The 17,662-nt window shown below is 46.3% G+C and overlaps 1 protein-coding gene across 6 annotated transcripts in view; it reads left to right on the forward strand.

Annotated features, from left to right (window-relative positions):
• Positions 1 to 17,662, forward strand: part of HIVEP3 (HIVEP zinc finger 3) — a 268,460-nt gene that overhangs the window by 123,499 nt on the left and 127,299 nt on the right. For 5 of the 6 annotated variants that reach the window (XM_053267805.1, XM_053267803.1, XM_053267809.1 and 2 more), the window contains exon 2: positions 8,941 to 9,041. The exons of the other annotated variant lie outside the window; for it this stretch is intronic. The gene's annotated coding sequence lies outside the window, so the exon portion shown is untranslated. The remainder of the gene's footprint in view (positions 1 to 8,940; positions 9,042 to 17,662) is intronic. 6 annotated transcript variants of the gene reach the window in all.

Here is a 17,662-nt window from a genome sequence, read left to right on the forward strand (position 1 = left end):
TATTCATGGTTTACTTATATGTGGCAATGTCGGGCAATGGAACCCCCACGAATACCAAGGTTTTCCTGTACTCTACACAGCCCCCCTGGCACCAGGTAGAAGAGACAGTTCCCATCATGCAGTTCTCAGCTTCAGCCCTGGAGCCATCTTGGAAGGCGCGGCATACATAGTGCACTGGGAAGTGTAATCCTTTCTAGTGTTTTGCCCATTAAGCTCATTTCCCAGCATTCTGTGCATGCCTTCAGCACTGTTCGATGAGAACTATCATAGGAACATAGGAAGCTGCCATATACTGAGTCAGACCATAGGTCCATCTAGCTCAGTATTGTCTACACAGACTGGCAGTGGTTTCTTCAAGGTTGTAGTCAGGAATCTCTCTCAGGCCTGTCTTGGATATGCCAGGGAGGGAACTTGGAACCTTCTGCTCTTCCCAGAGCGGCTCCATCCCCTGAGTGGAATCTCTTACAGTGCTCACACATGTAGTCTCCCATTCACATGCAAACCAGGGTAGACCCTGCTTAGCTAAGGAGACAAGTCATGCTTGCTACCACCAGACCAGCTCTGCTCTCCTATCATTTGAGAGGGATCCATTTTTCTTAAAGGGGCTGCCCTTTTGCTGGGTAAAACACTATAATGTGTGGAACCTACTATGGTTTTCATGTGGGTTTTGATTGATTGATTGATTGATTGATTGATTGCCAAAATGGCTCTTGCTTGAAAAATAATGATCACTGGCACAGTGTAACTAGAATACTGCCAATAAAAAGAACCTAATAACTTGATGTGATGCATGCTTATATAAAACCAGTGTAAAGACTCTGGGCCAGTCACTTCTTTCTCAGCCTAACCTCCTTCACAGGGTTGTTGTGAGGAGAAACCTACGTATGTAGTACACCCCTGGGGCTCCTTGGAGGAAGAGCGGGATATAAAATGTAAATAATAATAATAATAATAATAATAATAATACAACTACAACAACGTGCAGATAAATTGTTTATCGTTAACCCCCCCACCAAAAAAGAAAGAAAGAAAGAACAAACTGAAACACATCATAAAGTAATGGATGTAATCTGGAAAACATGCATATCGAAAATGAACCAGTTCTGCTCACTATAACAATCTATTGCATTTGATGTTTTGAAAGTAAGGCTGTAATCCTACACACAGTGATAAGCGATTGAGCCTTTGAACATAGTGGGGCTTACTTTTGAGTAAACATCCAGGAGCGTAGTTAGGGGAGAGGGGGCCCTTGCTCGCCCCTCCCTCCGGTGGTCCCTCGGAGTGAGGGAGATAATGAATAAAATAGGGAGGGGTGGAGCTGGGGAGGCCCTTCAGGAACTGGGCCCCCCGGGTTCTTTGAACCCATTTGCTCAATTATAGCTACACCCCCGTAAACATCTGTAGTATTGCTGCACAACTTTGACCCTCCTGCAGATGTTGGACCACAACTCCCATCATCCCTGACTGTTGGGCACTGTGGCTGAGGACGATGGGAGTCATAGTCCAAAAACAGCGGGAGGGCTAACGTTTTGCAGCCCTGAACTATAGGATTGAGTTGTGCTGCTTACCTTTGCTGCTGCTGCTATGAACTGGGCAATTTTCAGGATTACAAATCTGCATTTATCATTCATAATTCAATTTTCTGGTTTGACATATTACAAATCTTCTCTAGCAAAGATGCAAGTAAATGTTCTGTGGGATTAGTGTAAAGTGAGAAGAAGAGTAAATAACGAGGCAGCTCCTTAATAACAGATAATCCAAAAATCCAAAAATGAGTCTCGTGTTTGATTTCATAATAGGATTCTTGGGATGCTGTTTGCATTGCTATAAACACCTTTCTTTATTTATATGGGATCAGATCAGCTTAATAAATCTGGGGTGGAGAGCCGGACTTGTGGTAGCAAGCAGGAATTGTCCCCTTTGCTAAGCAAGGCCTATCTTTTTTGAATTTGGATGGGTGATTATGTGAGCAGGGTTTGCTGTAAGATATTCCCAGTAGGGATTGGGGCCATAGCTCAGTGGTAGAGCTTCTGATTTGCATGCAGAAGGTCCCGGGTTCAATCCCTGGCAGCATCTCCAGGAAAGGCTGGGAAAGACTCTTGCTTGAAACCTTAGGAATGCTATGCCAGTCCGTGTAGATAATACTGAGCAAGATGGACCAATGATTTGACTTGTTATATGGCAGCTTCCTATGTTCTTTCGGAATTGTCCCGTAGCTCAGTGGTAGCAGGAGCGGAGCCACCATTGGGCCAACGAGTTCAAAGAACCCGGGCCATGCCCAATCGGGGCCGTGCCCCCCGCATCTGACGTCAGACGTGGGGGTGCTGGTTTAGCTTTCCCTTCAGGAGTTAAAAGGCTGGCACTGAGTCCTGCAGGGAAGAGCCGCTCCTGGCTGCGCTGCGAACGCAGCACCAGCCTTAGTTTGACATCAGATGTGTGGGGCGGGGTCAGTGGGGCTGCCGCCATGGCCTCACACAGGCCGCCGGTGGTCAGGCTACGCCGTTGAGTGGCAGAACATCTGTTTTGCACGCAGGAGGTCCCAGGTTCTATCCCTGGCAGCATCTCCAGGTAGGGCTGAGAGAGACCTTTGCCTGAAACCTTGGAGAGCCGCTGCCAGTCAGTGCAGACAATACAAAGCTAGATAGACCAAGAGTCTGATTCATTATAAGGCAGCTACCTGTGTCCCAATTTTGTGGCACGCCCCCCCCCCTTAATCACATGGGTTGGTTCATTCAAACTTGCCCCAGACAAGCTACATGCACCAGAACCTCACCCTGTGTGCAACTATCAAAGACACAGGAGGCTTCCTTGACAGCCGGCCACCATAGAGGACAAACAAGAGAATCGACACTTATATGACTGGAAGATTTTAAAAATGGCTCCTGTCCTTCAGGTTGTAAATACAGATGGAATCTGGGTCTGAAAAGACGGAAGAGTTATGGCCTAGAGCGGTATTCCTCAACCACCGGTCCGTGGACCGGTGCCTGTCTGTGAGGAGTTGAGTGCCGGTCTGTGCTGGTCCATGAAGAATTACCCCCCCCCCCAAAAATCCCAATTTCGAGCCAGAGGGGGCCGCCGCTGCCCGTAGCTCTCTGGAGCTCATTTCTAGGCAGGCAGCCCTCACTGCTAGGATTATGTCCATTTCGAGGAAGTGAAATGAACATTATCCAGCCTCCCTAGAAATGAGCCTCGGGGAGCTCACCCGGGCTCCATGGATCCTGGGTCCTGCCCCCTTTGCATGTGATGTCACATGCAAAGGGCTGCCTGCCTGGAAATGAGCTCCAGAGAGCTCCTAGTGGTGGCGCCCCCCACTGGCTCGAAATTGTTTTGGGGGGTGCCTGGGGGTGAGGGCAGGGGGGGTGACCCCCTTACTAACTGCTGGTCTGGGAAATTGCACACAAAGATTGTACCGGTCCAGGACTAAAAAAATGTCGAGAAACACTGAGCTAGAGGTCGTGGTGTCAGCGAGCACAAATCCTCACCTGACACCCCTTGCATCGCAGGTTCAGGACCAGCTGTGGGCTGGTGTCCTGGCAGGATTGCTTTTGAAGCTTCCCTTTCAAGCAGATGCGGAAGTCTTGGCAGTATCTCCTTTCAGAGGAGGAAATCACTTCCAGCTTTCTGGCCGGGGCGGCTCTGCCATATGTTCAGCGAGTTGTGGTGAAACTTTTCTGGCCGCAGTTCCACTCACCAGGAAAAGGAAATTGGTTTCCCAAGCTGAGAGAGGCAGAGAGATTCCGCACGGTTGACACTGCAGCTGTGCGTGGTTGAGGGGAAGCGATGCCCTGGGATTAGCGTAAAAAGGGAAGAAGGGATGCCAGCCCTGGCCACGTGGAGAATCACTTGCAGCTGAGTTCCAGGAAAGCCAAGGAGTCCTGCCAGTGAGTCTTTGCATTTTGGGAAGTGCAAGGCCATAGCCAAAGCGGGGGGAGGCGGAGAAGGCGTGGCCTCCCTCAGGGATTTTTCTGGCTCCCTCTCTGAATGTTTAGCTTAAAAAAAAAAAAGTCTTTAGTCCATTTGCTTGTGGAGAACGAAGGGAAAGTGTTTGACTCATATTCTACCAGTTGCTCATGAGTACAGTTAAGCAACTTTGAACACATTAGGCAAACTGCATTGATGTTTTTGCTGCTCAGCAATGTTAGGAACATAGGAAGCTGCCCTAAACCGAGTCAGGCCCTTGGTCCATCTAGCTCAGTATTGCCTACACAGACTGGCAGTGGCTTCTCCAAGGTTGCAGGCAGGAGTCTCTCTCTCCCTGGAGATGCCAGGAAAGGAACTTGGAACCTTCTGCATGCAAGCATGTAGATGCTCTTCCCAGAGCAGCCCCATCCCCTAAGGGGAATATTTTACAGTGCTTGCACATGTAGTATCCCATTCAAAAGCAAACCAGGTCAGACCTGCTTAGCAAAGGGGACAATTTGTACTTGCTACCACAAGAACAGCTCTCTTCTCCTAATGTCCCCCTATCCCATTAGGTTCCCTTACCGATTTAGGCTTGGTTCACGCGATCATTGAAATCTATTGAAATGTGGTGTAAAACTGCCCTAAGTCATCTATTATTAATTTATTATTATTATTTATTCAATTTCTATACTGCCCTTCAAAAAATGGCTCAAGGTGGTTTACACAGACAAATAATAAATAAATAAGATGGATCCCTGTCCCCAAAGGGCTCACAATCTAAAAAGAAACATAAGATAGACACCAGCAACAGTCACTGGAGGTCCTGTGCTGTGGGTGGATAGGGCCAGTTACTCTCCCCCTGCTAAATAAAGAGAATCACCACATTAAAAGGTGCCTCTTTGCCAAGTTGGCAAAGGTGTAGGTGTAGGTTGGCAAAGGTGTAGGTGTTACGCATCTAGGTGTAAAATGGCCCTGAGCCATTTTTGGAAGGGCAGTATATCAATCAATCAATCAATCAATCAATCAATCAATTTTTGGAAGGGCAGTAAATCAATCAATCAATCAATCAATCAAATAAATAAATTAAATTAAATTAAATTAAATGTGTGTATGTTTGTTGCCAACATGAGTGTGCAAGTATGAACCCAGGCCAAGTTGGTTTCTGGCCTGAGATATCATTTTGGTGTGGGCAACACAATCATGCTAATGTTGGTAGCTCACATTAAACCTAGATTGAAACATTTGTGTGAACCAGGCCTCGGGAGTACAGTGGTTCCTAAGCTCTTCCACCATCAGGGCCTCCTCCTATGTATATTGACTGCCTGTGAATCAATTGTGTTGAGTGGCAAAATGCATTTCTGGAACCCAGACTATTCTTTGGTCAAAAGAATGGCTCATGAGAGGATTTGGCCATGCCTGGTTTTGTTATAGAAGCACCTTTCTCATAGCAGAGAGGTCAGTTTTATAGATCTATTTTTAAAAAGGAAATTAAAGTGTTATCAGTCTAATGGGTACCTACCTGCAAATAATGTCTTTATCTGTCAATATGATGGGCTTCAAGGAACATAAACGTGTAAGGACACCATTGCTGAACCTCCCCCATTTTGATCTGTGATAGAACCGACAAGCCAGCCTCGGTTTGAGGCAAACCGGTTTGTGCACACCCCTAGTCATAGCAGTTGTAGTCCAGCATCCTGTTTTCAATAGAAGCCAAACAGACACTGCCAGGCAGTCTTTAAGCAAGGCATGAAGGCAATGAGAGAAGAGCTGGCCTTGTGGTAGCAAGCATGCCTTTCCCCTTAGCTAAGCAGGTTCTGCCCTGGTTGTATATGAATGGGAGACTTGATGTTTGAGCACTGTAAGATATTCCCCTCAGGGGATGGGGCTGCTCTGGGAAGAGCAGAAGGTTCCAAGTTCCCTCCCTGGCATCTCCAAGATGGGGCTGAGAAAAATTCCTGCCTGCAACCTTGGAGAAGCCGCTGCCAGTCTGTGTAGACAATACTGAGCTAGATGGACCAACGGTCTGACTTCATTATATGGCAGCTTCCTATGTTCCAGTTATCTTTCTCCAAAGTTGTTTTTACCCTTGGCAACTGATATTCAGAGGTACGCAGCCTCTGAAAATGGAGGCTCTGTTAGGACCACAGAGAAATATACCCACCAGTGTTACAGCAATGAAAAAAGGGACATGTCTGCGAATGTGTAGGGGTTGTAGCCTAGCTGCCTAGGAGGCGTGGTGTTTACAATTCTGACCATAGGCTTGCCACAAATAGAATGGAGGTAATAAGTTGCGTTGACCATGTCAAGTTGTGGAATATCCTTAGGAAAATGAGCATCCCAGAACATCTCACTGTTCTCATGAGAAACCTATACACAGGACAGGAAGCCACAGTCAAGACGGAACATGGTGAAACAGACTGGTTCCAGATTGGCAAAGGAATAATACAAAGCTGTATACTTTCTCCTTCATTATTCAACTTATATGCTGAACAAAAGCTGGATTGGAAGAAGATGAGCGTGGTATTAAAGTTGGAGGAAGAATTATCAATAACCTGCGCTACGCTGATGACACCACTCTGATAGCTGAGAATGCGGATGATGCTCTAGTAATGAAAGTCAAGGAGCACAGTGGGAAAATGGGACTATGACTAAATGTAAAGAAGACTGAACTAATGACACCAGGTACAGCAACCAGCCTCAGAATTGATAATGAAGCTATGGAAGTGGTGGATAGCTTCTTCCTTTTAGGATTGTCCATCAACAGTAAAGCAGTCAAGAAATACGCTGCAGACTAGTATTTGATAGGGTTGCAATGAAGGCCTTGGAAAGGATATTTAGATGTCATGATGTGTCTATACCTACAAAGATTAGAATTGTTCAGACAATGGTTTTTCCCGTGACACTCTATGGATGTGAAAGCTGGACTTTGAGGAAGCAAGAGAGAAAAAGTATTGACACTTTTGAACTTTGGTGCTGGAGAAGACTTTTGAAGATACCATGGACAGCCAGGAAAGCAAACAAATGGATCATAAAACAAATCAATCCAGAATTTTCACTCAAGGCACAAATGACCAGGCTCAAACTATCATATTTTGGACACATTATGTGAAAAAGACCAAGCTGCCTTGAGAAGTCTATAATCCTGGGGAAGGTTGAAGGAAAGAGAAGAGGGTGACCAGCAGCAAGGTGGATGGACTCAATTACAACAGCAATGAATGCACCACTGAGAGGCCAAGTTGAAGACAGATCATCCTGGAGAGAATCTATTTATGTGGTCACTAAGAGTTGACATCGACTTGATGGCACTCACTCATTCACTCACTCACTCACTCAATCAGGTGCATGCAGAGCACGTGATTCCAGATGAGCCACATTTATACCCTCCAAGATTTTTTTCGGGGGAGGGTATATATATCTTGTCAGTACAAATATGCCATTCATTTCTTTTACAATTTTTTTTGCACGTTTCCAATATGTACTGTATTTTTTTTGACATTAATTAGGTCATAAGAATGACCTATGCATAAGAAGCATCAGAACACATGACAGCTGGGGAGAGCAAACATTATTATTCACTTATGTTTGGTCCATGTGAATTCTAGAACATATTCCTTGTATTATTCATCCAGGCAGTCGTCCTATGCTTTCACCAGACTCCTCCATGAAACCTGACAGGCAAGTGAGCTAAAAGGAACCTTCCCTCCCATTCCTTTTTTTCCAGAGCTAAGCTTGTGCAAGCTATTTCTGAAGCACGCTGTCATGGGCACATCTAGCCTGATCGGTTCCATATAATGATGAGTGTTTTGTTTTTTGTTTTTACCGTATGGAAAGAGACAAAATAGGAGTTCATCAAATGCATTCTCGTTTTATTAAGGCATAAATCCTTCTATATGGCCTCTCAAAACAGAGACCTGGCTTGCATCAGTTACATGCAGTGAGCTACCCAAAATGCTCGTGACTTTTTCCAATAAGGAATAAATTCTGTGACAAGTAGACATTTAGTGAATCATAAATGTTCTCATTCTGCTGAATATTTATGTAGCAGATGTATCCAGCAAATATCACGGGTGTCTGGAGTGGGGCAGAGAAGGGAGCAGAGCCAGACCCATTGAATTCAATGGTGCTTGTACTCAGATGAGCAGTATAGGAATGCAGCTTTTGCACGCACATCCCAGCAGAAGTCCTGCAGATGCCTATGGCAAATATGTTATTGCCATGTTTCAGTCTCCATGTTTTTTAGTGGTCGAACTACCCGCTTTAAGGTTTGCATTGGGCTGCTTTGGATGATACATTCAGACATGCCATTATGAAGGGGAAGCACCTCCTGTTGGTACAGCCTCCATTAAAGTCCTGATTAGGGATGTGAAAATAGTTTCAAATTCAAATTGAATCAAATCAGGGCAATTAGATTTGGATTTGAATCGAATATTTGAAATTTGGTTTTAATTTAATTTGAGGATCGTTTGGCATTTAAAAAAGCCCATTCAGGTCCCCTGGTTGGTTGGTTAAGAAAAGCACCACAACAGGATCGAACTGATTCAAATTCAATTTGGATTAGAAATGAATTTTCAAGTTTGATTCAAATTAGAAAATAATTTTCAAAATTTGATTTGAATTCAAATCGGAGGCCCCCAGGTTGGGAACTACTGCTCAATCAGGTCTGGTCCACACATGCTGCAGAATGAAGTGGTTGAGGTCTGGGTCGTAGAATGGAATGTACCACTACAGGGTAGGGACACATTTTTGAATGCTTTTCTGGACAAAAGGCTTCCTACAAGTAAAAATGCCTAGGGATGGATTCTAGTCCTATCTCTGCTAGTTTCTTACTTGCAATGCTCCCCCCACCCACACTTGGAGGAACATCTTAAAAATGCTCTCCCTCCCACCTGTAGCTGTACTTGGTACATCCATTCTACATCATTCTGCTGCATGCGTAGACCTAGTCACTGCTGTGCATGTGCGTGCCAGTCCCTTTCTATGGCAAATATGACTAATGCTCTTTCCACATTCAAAGTAACTTTTCATTTTCTTCACCAGGCTCCATTCACAAATTGTCTTCATCTTGCTGATCACCTTTCTGGAGTATTTCTAAAACCAGTCAATGAATGAAATTGGAAGCCGTGGTTGCAACTTCACAGGTAAGATGCCTCTTAACCACTTGGACTAAATTTCAGAGAATCTTCCATTCCTGAAGAGGAGTTTGTAGGGGACGTGGCAAGGGAGGATTCTTGCAGTTCAAGTCTAATGATCCGTGCAGGGAAACCAAAGCTCCTCTGAGCATTAAGCTGAAGGGATCCAGCAGAGGACTGGTCCACTGATCAACCCACATGTAGGGCCGGGAGAGTCCTCCTCCTTCCGATGTTGGCAGGCTTAATTTTGTTGTCGATGGCTCGACCTCCTTTGTCAGCGGTGCCTCATATGGCTTCATTGCTCCTGAGCACTGTTCCATCTAACAGGGATTCCCAGATGTTGTTCACGGCAACTCCCAGCATCCCCAGCTGCAATAGCCTTTGCTTGAGGATTATGGGAGTTGTAGTCAACAACATTTGGGAATCCTTGTTAGAGGGAACATTTCTCCTGAGATTCTGTGCTGCCCAGCTGTGGGTTCTAGAATGAGTCCTTGACAAAGATGCTTGGCGTTTAGGGTGTGTGTTGTCGTGTAGTCACTGGGTCTTGATGTCGAGCCCGTTTCTCTCTCCCTCTCTCCTTTTAATTGGAGCCGTCTTTTCATTGAGGTGCATATGTCAAACAGCAAGATGGTGACATCTTTGTTTCTGCGTTGTATGTAGGAGGTGTACCTTTATTCTATGAGACGTGTGAGGTGCTTGCCATTTTGCTAACTGTGCATTGCATCTAGGGATCCATTGAGCCCCTCCTACGCTTGTACGAGTGTTGAACGTAATGTGTGAATAGGACTACTACACTCTCAAATTTTGAGCCAAGCGTTCTTGTCTGAGAACATTTAGCTTAGCCCTAGTGCAGCAGCGGAAAAGATCCACACAGTTGTAAATACTTTTCAAGCTCCTTTCAGACTGCTTCCCTTCCCTCCCCCGTCCAAGGGCCAGTGAACTTGCCTGCCAGTTAAGATTTTCTTCCTCTCTCTCTCCCACCTTGGGAGGTGGCTGAGAGAGAGTATTCTCATAGGAACAGAGGAGGCTGCCATATACCAAGTCAGACCACTTTGGTCCATCTAGCTCAGTATTGTCTACACAGACTGACGGCAGCTTCTCCAAGCTTGCAGGCAGGAATCTCTCTCTCTCTCTCCCTCCCTCCCTCTCTTAGCCCTATCTTGGAGAGGCTAGGAAGCAGCTCCATCCACTGAGGGAAATAGCTTACAGTGTTCACACATCAAGTCTCCCATTTATATGCAACCAGGGTGGACCCTGCTTAGCAAAGTGGACAAGTCATGCTTTCTACCATAAGACCAGCTCTCCTCTCAGTGGTGGCACCCAAATGACCTAACTCCCTTCCCAGACATGTTTGTGTGGTGCTACCTTCTTTCCTCTCATAGGAACATAGGAAGCTGCCACATACTGAGTCAGACCATAGGTCCATCTAGCTCAATATTATCTACACAGACTGGCAGCAGCTTCTTCAAGGTTGAAGGCGGGAATCTCTCTCAGCCGTACCTTGGAGATGCTGCCAGGTAGGGAACTTGGAACTTTCTGCTCTTCCCAGAGCAGCTCCATCCCCTAAGGGGAATATCTTGCAGTGCTCACACATCAAGTCTCCCATTCATATGCAACCAGGGTGGACCCTGCTTAGCAAAGTGGACAAGTCATGCTTGCTACCACAAGACCAGCTCTTCTGTTGAAGCAAGGTCTGCCCTTGTCTGCTGTGCCTCTAATGACTGTGCATGGAACTGGTGACTCTTTTAATTGCCTTTTATTTCCTGTTTTGAATTTTATTTCGGTTGTTAACTGCTAGTGTTATAGTTTTCCGACTATTTATATTTGCTGCTTTTATTGTTTGTCGTTACGTGCTTTAAATACGATTATTTTGGATTTTACTTTATGGTACTTTAATGTGGTTTCCTGTGGTAAGATACCTTGAGCCTTTCATTGTTCTTTTGTGAAAGGCAGGACAGAAATACTAATGTAAGCAATCGGCAACCTGGATGTTGGGTGCCCTCCCTCCCATGAGTGTGATCTAGCAGTCGTTTTCCTTCATTTCTGTACTTCATATAAATGAATTTATGGAATTCACAGCCAACAGATGTTGTGGTGGCCAGTGGCTTAAGCTCTGTTCACATGTGCTGTTCAACACCTGTACAAGCTGTGTGCAATGTGTACATATACAGTTGCTCACACATTCAATTTAACTTGTGTACAATAGTATGCTTCCTGTGCATACCCTGTATTTGACAGGGGCCTGTACCCATGAACTTGCATACAGATGTGAGATGTCAGTTGCTGAGGGAAGTACTGGTTTACTTTTGGTGGACAGGTAAGGTCTCCCCTTTAAAGAGCTGGTCTTGTGGTAGCAAGCATGGATTGACCTCTTTGCTAAGCAGGGCCCTCCCTGCTTTGCATTTGAATGGGACACTGCATGTGAGCACTGTAAGATATTCCCCTTTGGGGATGAGGCTGCTCTGGGAAGAGCATCTGCATGCCTGCATGCAGAAGGTCCCAGATTACCTCCCTGGCAGCATCTCCAAGATAGGGCTGAGAGAGACTCCTGCCTGCAACCTTGGAGAAGCCACTGCTGGTCTGTGTGGACAATACTGAGCTAGATGGACCAAGGGTCTGACTCAGTAGAAGGCCGCTTCCTATGTTCCTGATCTCCTTTTGGCCACTGAACAGTGCCAAACTGCTCTCCAGTTTCCCTGACCACCAGTGAGGTGGTGAAATGGGGTGGGGTGCTTTTTGGCTCACCCCCGTGACTTTACTGTGTGGTTAAGTATCAGACCAAGGCTGCAGAACCCTAGACCTCCAGCTGCTTTGGGACTACAGCTCCCATCATCTTTGGGCACGGTGACCAGTAGTGAGGGCTGATGGGAGTTGTAGTCCCACAATAGCTGGAGACTGGAGGTTGGGGAGCTCTGCAGTGTTCCCCCTAAGGCGTACGTGCGTGCTCACACATTTTTTGATATCCGCTCAGCTCATTTTAGATCCCTCTCAGGTTGAATCCGGAAGGCCCCACTCTGAATGCAGGTGCGTGCACACTGCCTTGATACTGCCGCCCAGAACAAAACTCATTCTGCACACAGATGGAAAAAAATCAGAGAGAACACTGGAGCCCTGTATTAAACGAAGCTGCTAGTAGCCCTGTGCATCCGGTTTGCACTCAGCTTTTGATGGTGTCCTTGTGGCTTTCTTCATCTTGTCTGCTTGAGTGTAAATGTGGTCGAAGTCAGTACGAATAATTATTCATACAAACAAACCAATAATTCATAAATAAATCAATATGGCGGATGAGCAGTTCAATGTTGTCTCTCCCCCCCACCCCCCAATCCTGTGGCTCAGTACAAAAGCTATTGAGGCAGCTGAGTAGATGAAAAGAGGGAGAAGTCTCACAATCCATCTGTCGGTGGAAGAGAAGGGCAAATCAGCCCAGCTCTCCCTTGAAGAGAAGGCACTGGGCTAGAACGGCGATTTTCATGAGCACCTCCTCGTGCTGTGCCATGTCGGTGGTGCTGGTATATTAAGACCCTTTGTTTTTGTCACAGCCCATGAATATAAAGAGATGGGTTCTTTATTTCCACCCGCCCATGCAAAAACTGTCTGCAAACAGCCATGAAGCTGCCTTCTCTAGAATCAGACCACTGGTCCATTCAGTTTCAGTCTTGTCTACACTGACGGGCAGCAACACTCCAAGGTTTCAGGCCTTCCTCTCTCAAAGCCTTGCCTGCGCGTTTTTCACACAAGGCTTTAAAGCCCTTTTGGAACATAGGAACATAGGAAACTGCCATATACTGAGTCAGACCATTGGTCTATCTAGGTCAGTATTGTCTTCACAGACTGACAGCGGCTTCCCCAAGGTTGCAGGCAGGAATCTCTCTCAGCCCTATCTTGGAGAAGCCAGGGAGGGAACTAGAAACCTTCTGCTCTTCCCAGAGCAGCTTCATCCTCTGAGGGAATATCTTGCAGTGCTCACACATCGAGTCTCCCATTCATATGCAACCAGGGCAGACCCTGCTTAGCTATGGGGACAAGTCATGCTTGCTACCACAACACCAGCTCTCTTCTCCATAATAATCACATCTCCTCTGAATGGAGGGGGTGCATTCACATATTGGGCAGATTTACCCCCAAAGTCCCTGCAAGCTGTCGGGGAGAACTTCACAAACAATTCAGTTTTTTCACTGCACGTTGGAGTGTTGCCCGATTTATATCCGGGGTTAAAATATCCACTTTTTGCATCAATTTTTGGGGGCAACTTTGATCTCGCAGTAAAGCCGCGCAGTAAACCCGCGAGGTAAAGCCGGCTGTCTGGGAAAGCTCCTGGAGATGCCAGAGACTGAATCCGAGATCTTCTGCATGTGAGCAGATGCTGTCCCACTGAGCGATGGCCCCATCCACTAAGGTGAATATCTTACAGTGTTCACAAATAGTCACTCATCCAAATGCAAATGAGGGCAGACCCTGCTTAGCAAAGGGGACCATTCACAATCGCCGCCACAGGACCAACTCTCCTCCCCTGGGAAGACTTCATGAGGAGACAGCCTCTCCTTCTGACCGACATTATTGCTCATGACTTCAGTGACCTTTCCTTTAGCAGGTAGTTGATGGTGGTTCATTTACACACACACACACACACACACACACACACACACACACACACACACACTTCTTCTAACATGTTGTTTTTGAAATGGGAAATAGCAGAGGGGGGAAATGCCAAGGAGAACCTTTTGTGGAATTTGTAAAAGAACTTGGAGAATAAAACAGTTTTTGGTCATGGAACACAGTAAAACAGTTCTTGCCTCCCTCCCTCAGATTGAGCCAGTTCCCATTAAATTCAGTGGGGCATACTCCCAGGGAGGGGGGCTATTGGATTGCTGGCTTTGTGCCTCCCCCCCAAAAAAAACCCAGCCCCCACCATGGATGCACATGTCCTTGGTCCCTTTTAAAAGACCAGAAGGTCTGAAGAGGGCCAGTTCTATCCTGGGAGGCCTCTCACAGACACTGCTTTTGCTACTGATTAATACTAACCCAAAACATGATGGCTGAATCCCAAAACCAAGGCTGTCTGGGCCAAGAGCAGGGTGGAGAATCAAGGAATAGGACAGGAACCACCACCCTTCTGCTGCTTTTGCCCTTTCATTTGTAGGCAGTGAAAATGGGCATGTTTCAGAAGGGACAAAATTGGAGTTGGGCAGCAAAATTCATGGAATGGGAAGATAGTTGCCTGTCCCAAAGAGGTTCACAATCTTAAAAAAACACACAAGAAAGTCATCAACGGTGGCCACTGGGTGTGAGACGCTATACAGGGATGAACAGGGACATCTCCCCGCCACCCATGGATTCTAGTCATCCATTTCTTTGGCCTTCTGCATTTTATTGTGTATTAACAAAATTCAGTTCATTGCAACAAGAATGTGGTGGTGACCACTCACTTATGTGGCTTTAAAGGGGGATTATCAATCAATCAGCCAATCATTCAATCAGTTTATTGTTTGATATAACAAAGATATTTGACTCAAAAACTGGGTAGTTAAAACAATGACACAAAAAAAGCCGTGTCCCTCCAACACAAACGTTGGCTCAGAATAATTCAGAACCATTAAACAGATTGCATTAGCTTGCCATGTATGTTGAATTAAAGGGGGCTTAGACAAATTCTTGGAGGAGAGGTCTATCCATGGCTGTTGGTCACGATAGCTCAACAGAATGTCTATATTCAGGGGCATTATATCATGGAATACCAGTTGCTGTGGGGCAACATAGGGAGAAGGGTATCATCTTCAAGCCCCCCTTGTGGATTTCCTAGAGACATCGTGTTTAGCCACTCTGGGAAGGAGCGCCTCTCAACTGGATGGGACCACAGATAGAGCGTCTGCTTGGTATGCAGAACGTCCCAAGATCAGAACCCTACTGGTATCTCCAGATAAGGCTAAGAAAAACATCCTCCCTGAAGCCTTGGAGAGCTGCTACTGGTCAGAGTAAGACAAAACTGAACTAGATGGACCAATGATCTGATTCAGTAGATGGCAGCCTCCTCTGTCCCTGTACTTGGTTTGATACAACTGATTTCCTTGTGTCTAGAATCCCTGAACCAGCCTCGAGCTGGTCTGGAGTTTTTTGGCTTGGCCTCGAGCCAAACAGACCCAGTCCGGTTCGAGGGTGAGCCCTTGAGCTGGGCCGGCCCGATGTCTAACCAGCTCAAGGTAGAGCTGGTTCGCACACCTCTACTAGGTTCTTCAGTTATGTGACCCTTGAGCATAGGCTAGTAATGCCAGTGCTGTGCGGATGATCAGTGTTCTTAACATATAGATCAGGCTAGAAGAGCGATCTTTGCTATTTTCCAAGCAGGGACCACTTTGGAAAGCACTTTCAACGTGAGAGCCATTTCCCACGATGCTGACCTCCGGACAGTACCGTGCGTTTCTCAGTGCCAGGAGGGCCCTTTAAGATGGAGCCCTCTCTTAAGAGGTCTGCGGGGAAAGCCACTGAGAAGGACTACACTTCCCAGCACTCTGTGTATGCCTTCCAAGATGGTGCAGGGACTCATTTTGCCTTAAAGGAGCCTCCCTGGCTTTGGCAAAGCTCAGCACTGCACAGAGAGAATGGCCATCTTCAAGCCCCACTTGTGGATTTCCCAGAAAGGAGCGTGTCCCAACTAGATGGGGCCATAGCCTAGTGATAGAGCATCTGCTTTGCATGCAGAAAGTCCCAAGATCAGACTGCAGAGTACTCAGCTTTTGCCAAAGCTTCACACAGGTACAATAAACAATCGGTTTGGAAGCCACACGTAGGGTTGGTGGGGGCTGCCACCGCCCCCCCCCCGCCGGGCCTTCGAGTGGTCTAGAATAAACATTTGTTTCCTTCTCAGCTCTCTAAGGGCTTGTCTAGCACTAATTTTAGGATCATCTCAGAAGATAAAATCTTTGGGGTCAGCCTGTGATGAATACCCTATTTGTTAAGCTGCAAACACTTTAAAAAAAAGAGGGAAATGTGTCCTACACGAAAATATTCCTAATCTCCAAAGAGCTGTAATTTTGGCATGTTCCACGAACAGGCATGGGTTGTGTTCTGCCTAACAGCCAGGAAGAGGCTGTCTGTTTATATTTAAGGCTGCGTCGACGTGAGCTGTGTAAGCAGGTGGCAAATTAAAATGCATGCGTGATTTCCTACCAGGATGGGGCTGTGTTTTTACTGGCCGGCCCTTCCCTCGTAAGTGAGAGGGAAAGGCAGTGACTGTTGCGACTGGAGTTATTTTGGGGAGCTGGAGAAGACAGAAGGAACAGATTTGTAGTTAACTGGAGTGTGATCAGTTCTATATCCTACCTAGGCAAACCTCTTTGCCGATGGAGGTTAGAAGTGGCCTGTTTGGGTTGGAATGCTGCTTACTTTTGATTGGAGCACTTCCTACTTTTTGACTTCAAGATCTGGAAGCCTTCACGATAAGGATTTTATCAGCAGAAGACTTCCCTAAGCCTGCTGCAACCTTGATTTGCCAGGTTTTTGTATCCTGGCATGATACACACACAAACGTACAAAATCGGCAGATTAGTCCAAGACCCAGGCCGAAGATCCTTTTGCCACTGGTGCCATCTCTGGAAATGAATGCTCGTAGTGATTTTTGGCAACGTCCACCCCCGCCGAGACGGAACACAGGTGATAGCATTGTTGCACTTACAGCTTTCGCTGTGTTATCGCCGTTTCTTTGTCCCTATGCCCAAACAAAATTGCAGTCATTTTTGCATGGAGGAAAGGGTTAGGGTCCAGGTCAGGGTAATGCTGAACACATTGTTGTCCTTTCCCCATGGCGTAATCTTTGGAGGACATTCCTGCTAGTTGTCATTTCCATTCCTCTGACAGCACTGATAAAACCTTATAGTAGTTTTTGTTTTGTTAAACAATGGCCAGCAGTCAGCAATGATGGGAGTTGTCCTCCAACAAGACGCAGAGGGCTGAACCTCTGCAGCTCTGTTCTAGTGTGAAGCGTAAAGCATCCTTTCTGTGAGAGGAAACCGCCCCCTACGTGCACAAAAAGACAGTTATAAAATGTAAGAATAAAATATAACAATACTATTTAGAAAATGCTGGCTGGAAATGCAGTTGGGAGGGCTGGGGCAGGCCCTCCAGAGATTGGGCCACACCCCTTTTGCACATGATGTCAGGCAGGAGGAGGGCAGCGGTGGCCCTTTCCATTGGTGGCCTGGGTTCTTTGAACCCTAACCATGCAATGGTGGCTCTGCCCTTGGGTGTGCCCATCCGACTCAGTTGGTACCTGATGGATGATCACGCTCCCTGTTGCCTGCCTGCCTTCCTTCCTTCCTTCTTTCCTTTCTTGCTTCCTTCCTTGCTTCCACTCTCCCTCCTTCCTTCCCTCTTGCCCCCCCCCATATTCTTATACCGCCTTATATAAAGTCTCAGGGGGGGCGGTTTACAATGTGAGCAAACAACAGCTAAAAACCAAAGATCATATAAAAACAAATTGAAATTACCATAAATAAAATTTAACACTTTAATTTCTACAAGCACACAATTCAAGGTCAGCTCCCAAAGCTGGGTAGGGCGCTTGTCCCACCCAGTTGATGACTGTGAGAACCAGCCCATGGTTTAATAGCTATTCATTTCTTTATTAAGCATAT

Source organism: Hemicordylus capensis, chromosome 7 (genome assembly GCF_027244095.1).
Source record: "Hemicordylus capensis ecotype Gifberg chromosome 7, rHemCap1.1.pri, whole genome shotgun sequence".
Taxonomy (NCBI): domain Eukaryota; kingdom Metazoa; phylum Chordata; class Lepidosauria; order Squamata; family Cordylidae; genus Hemicordylus; species Hemicordylus capensis.